The following is a 4,717-nucleotide window of genomic DNA, read 5'->3' on the forward strand; positions in this document are numbered from 1 at the left end:
GTGGTTGAGAGTCCGCCTGCCGACGCAGGGGGCGCGGGTTCGTGCCCTGTTCCCGGGAGCAGGAAGATCCCACGTGCCGTGGAGCGGCTGGCCCCAGGCGCCATGGCCGCTGAGCCGGCGCGCCCGGAGCCTGGGGTCCGAAACGGGGGGGCCCAAAGGAGGGAGGGGCCCGGGGAGCAAAAAAAAAAAAAAAAAAAACACAAAACAAGCACAAATGGACAAAAAGGTCATCCAAAAAGGAGCCACATAAGGAATTGTGAAGGTAACAAATTGAAGGCTATTTATCTGATAAAGACCTTATGTAAGAGACTGCTTCTTTTTACATATTGGTTCTCTCTTTGTGTTCTAGGAAGAGTTGTTTTTGTTTGTTGATTTGTTTCATTCATTTTCCCCATCCCATTTGAGGGTCAAAGTTATCAGGAGAAAGGTAATTTAAATGGCAAACAACAGAAAGTCCGTATCTATTTATCAAAACTTGAAGCACAGACTGGGAGATGTACTTAGAAGTTAAATGGTCATATCTAGCGAATGTTAAATATGCTTGCCTACGAGGTCAAACACCCTGTAACGAGGCCTGATCCTCATGAAACCACAAGTTTCCTTTGGGTGAAAATCACAGCACTGCCCTAAAACCAAAGATTCAACTCAAGGGCTAATGAAAGATTAATAATCATTTTCTTGGGTACTGCCCTTTTCTTTTTGTTTATCTGTGCCCATAGTCTGTCAAAACAGAGCTACAGTATTGTAAACGTTGACTACACTAATTTGTAAAGCAAAAAATCCTACACTCTGGCTATTCATGAACCACTGAAACAGCAATATATATTAGGCAATACGAGACACTCAGAAACGGTGCAAGTGCAGATACTCTAACCACTCAGAGATCAAATTCTACTCAGATTTGAGGTTTATTATAATTAATGAAGGGAGATTCTGAAAAGATTCCAAGATACCCATTATAAGAGTTTATGAGAGTACTGCCGCTCCCAAATTAAAATTTTAAGGTTATTTTTGAGCAAGAGTTCCGTGTTACCTGACAGTCTGTTCATAATAGCATTTCCTTACTGATATGGAGCAATTTATTTTGGTAAAAAAAGGTACAGGCAACTGAACAACTATGTCTACACAGAATCTAGGCTGCTCTTATAAAACAATCCTGCAAACATTATTTCACTAACAGCTAGCTTTACAGCATAAGAGAAGCAGTATCTGCTAACTTCATCCATAAGCTTGAACCAAAGTTACAGTAAAGGATAAAAATAGCTAAATGTATACATGGGCGGACCTCATTTTATTGCACTTTGCAGATATCGCAGTCTCTACAAATTCAAAGTTTGTGGCAACCCTGCATTGTCAGATGATGATAAGCATTTTTTAGCAATACAGTATTTTTATTTTTATTTTTTAATTTATTTTTGCAGTACGCGGGCCTCTCACTGCTGTGGCCTCTGCCGTTGCAGAGCACAGGCTCCGGACACGCAGGCTCAGCGGCCATGGCTCACGGGCCCAGCAGCTCCGCGGCATGTGGGATCCTCCCGGACCGGGGCACGAGCCCACGTCCCCTGCATCGGCAGGCGGACTCTCAACCACTGCACCACCAGGGAAGCCCCAGCAATACAGTATTTTTAAATTAAGGTATGTAGACTATTTTTTTAGACATAATACTATTGCACATTTAATAGACTACAGTATAGTATAGACATAACTTTTATATGCACTGAAAACACAACAACAAAAAAATTCATGACACTTTATCGCAGTGGTCTGGAACTGAAGTGCACTATCTCTGTGGTATGCCTGTACAGGCTTTTTACCAAGTTTTCAACTCTGGGAAAATTTCTAGCCTCAGCTTTCTGGAGACTTAAGCAACTTTCAAACTTTATCCATTTAGAAAATCTTCACCACAATTTTCTAAAGGCACAACCTTACCTACCCTGAGGTTAGAACACAGAGGGGCCTTTTAACCCATTGTTTGTGTGTGGTCACTAGTATTCAGATGAAGCCTCCAGGGCAGTAGAGTAGGTTTGCCAAATGCATAGCAAATTTTTCTAGGCTATAAAAGCTTGAGGAAGACCAACTTCGTCTAAACAGAGAATCACTTCTCACTCAAACCTAGTTTACCTGCTTACCTCCCATGATGTACTGGCAAGTGTTTGCGATGGATTCCATGACTTCCTTCCACAGAAGCATTGGGCGGCTTATGGTACACTGAGGCCAAAGAATCAATGTGGCAGATGAGCTCATCCAACAGAGTTGGTTCAATAAGATCTGTCTCCTCGGAGATCAGTGGCTTCTCAGACAAGACTACTTCTTTGGCTATGACAGAATCAGTTGAGAGAAGGCGCCAATAAATAAAGCCCCGGTGTCGAAGGTCAGGATTATCAGAATCCTAATGAAAAGGCAATGGCAAGAAGGTTTAAATGTAACCTTTCTCCATACAGAAAGCCAAACTGCTGGATTTATTATCAAGGCAATGCTGAAGTGATTTACGCAGAGTTGGCCGTTAAGAAGATATTTAGACTCAATATATTGTTAATAGAGCCATAATTCTGTAATCTCTAATGTTTCCAAGAATTTAAATATAAATTGAAGTGGGTTAGTTCTAAGACTCAAATTCAAAATGAAGTTGGGAAAAGGAAAATAAAGTTTAAGCCAGTAAAAATCAACTGCTTACGATGGCCTCAGGACATAAAAATAATGTTTTTATAACTGCTTTAATATTAGCAGGATTATTCATGAAACACAGCTTACATATATTTCACCCATACCTTCTTTCTTCATTTAAATATTTATTAACTATCTCCTATGGAGACACTGGCCAGGCCCTGGAAACAAAGAGACAACAACACAGTGCCTGACTTCAATGAGCTCAAAGAATATTAATTATTACAATATAGTATGAGAGGTACTATTACCTAAATAATAAAAAAAACTGTTCAAGAGAGAACATAACGAAGTGCTTCTAAAAGGGGTGACACTTGAATTTAGTGTTCTCGTTTTTTTTTTGTGGCTCTTTAAAAATAATTTTATACATGGTCATGGCTAAGAAAAATTTATTATCAATGACACGTCACAATTTAGAAATGTATAATATAAAAATAAGTCTCCCCCTATCATCCAACCCTACCCCACCTTAACTCCCCATCCCCAAAATAGCCATATTAACAGTGCACTATATATCTTACCAGAGAGCTCCCACACATATATATTTATTTTCTACAAAACCAGTTTCATAGTATATATACTGCTCCTCAAGCTGCTTTCCATATTGGCACATACAGCTGTCATTTTCCACTGTATACGCAGCACTGCATCATTATTTACTAGTGTCCTATTGATGAACATTTAGGCTGTTGCCTTTCTCCCTCCTTCCTACTATTTATTTTTGCAATCATTATAAAGTGGCAATAAATATCCTGGTATCCACCTCTCAGAATGTCTATATAGTGGCATTCATTTACACATGAATTGTTCCAGTGGTATCATGTTATTAAAGGCAACAATCAGTCCCATTTCAATTTCTGTATTTAAAACACATACAAAAATATTTTCTTTAAACTAGTCCAGGGTTTTTCCCATGAGTTTCTACATAAGCAGATGAACTGGTTTATAATTTAGCCATTTAAGGCACGTATCATTCAGCTCAACACCAGAAGTGACCCTGATGGTTTTATATAGATTTTCTTAATCATGTATTAATTAATTTGCACTCAAAATGGAGTGCTGGTTAAAAACAAAAAAGCATAAAGAACACTGAGATACAAGTTAATACAGCATAAAAATGGTAAATTTTACCTCAAGATAATCTTTATCACATTCATAGGTTGCATTATTCTAATAGAAATGCACATATATACATGTATTATTCATATCAAAATGTTTGTAGTATTTGAAATGCCAGGGTTAAAAAAAGGAAACAGTGATACTATCCAATTTAAATGAGTTTGTTTTGTTGCTTGTTGGGAGGGGGGCTAATTTGCTCCTGAGGAAGTGTTTATAAATAGCAGCCTGAAACCTCCTCACTTAGATTTTCATTTGGAAACAAAGCGTGAATATTATGAAACATAAACAAGTTGATTTTTTAAAAGAGCAGAATACAACTTTCTCCAAGTATCACATCAGGAAAGCAATCCCCTGTCCAGCTTTTATTGATATTTAAATTAAAAGTTAAATTTTAATCTGTATATTCAGTCCCCAAAGCATGTCATTTAAAATTTGTAGACTATGCTTTTTATTACACAGTGAACACTATACATCACTTAACTGGGAAAATTTAATTTGCCTTTACATAGTAGTAAAGTTGTTAAACATATTAAAATAAACTACATAATACAGCTTAATAATATACTTATCAAAATATTTTTGTTTTACTTCAAACTATTTCTCTCATATAGCTGGTACATATTTAACCAAATGGCCAAAAAAAAAAAAATTCCTGTCGAGATTCGCAAAATATATACTTCTGTGAAAATAGCTTGAGTCCCCCCACAAATTCAAAACACTGCAACAGGACAAACTTCTGGAGACAGAATCACTGGATCAAAGGGTATACGTACTGTAAATCTTAACAGAAAACTTTAGTCCTATGAGAAATGAGAAAATGAGTGCAAATTTTCCAGGACTAGAAGTGAAGAGTGGGCAAGGATCTCCACTGTCCAAACTCAGTTATCCTGAGGGGTGATCTGTTAGGACTACTATCAGCTGGCCTTCCCTGCCT

At 37.7% G+C, this 4,717-nt stretch overlaps 1 protein-coding gene across 9 annotated transcripts in view; it reads right to left on the bottom strand.

The window, feature by feature from the left end:
* CCL1 (C-C motif chemokine ligand 1) overlaps nucleotides 1-2,638 on the bottom strand; it is a 43,907-nt gene extending 41,269 nt beyond the window's left edge. For 4 of the 9 annotated variants that reach the window (XR_003791843.1, XR_003791844.1, XR_003791840.1 and 1 more), the window contains exon 1: nucleotides 2,130-2,638. The gene's annotated coding sequence lies outside the window, so the exon portion shown is untranslated. The remainder of the gene's footprint in view (nucleotides 1-2,129) is intronic. The other 5 variants (XR_003791833.1, XR_003791836.1, XR_003791834.1 and 2 more) reach the window with 3 other exon arrangements.
* Nucleotides 2,639-4,717: the final 2,079 nt, after the last annotated feature.

This window comes from Monodon monoceros, unplaced genomic scaffold (assembly GCF_005190385.1).
Source record: "Monodon monoceros isolate NGI ecotype Baffin Bay Population unplaced genomic scaffold, NGI_Narwhal_1 Super_Scaffold_9, whole genome shotgun sequence".
Lineage (NCBI taxonomy): Eukaryota > Metazoa > Chordata > Mammalia > Artiodactyla > Monodontidae > Monodon > Monodon monoceros.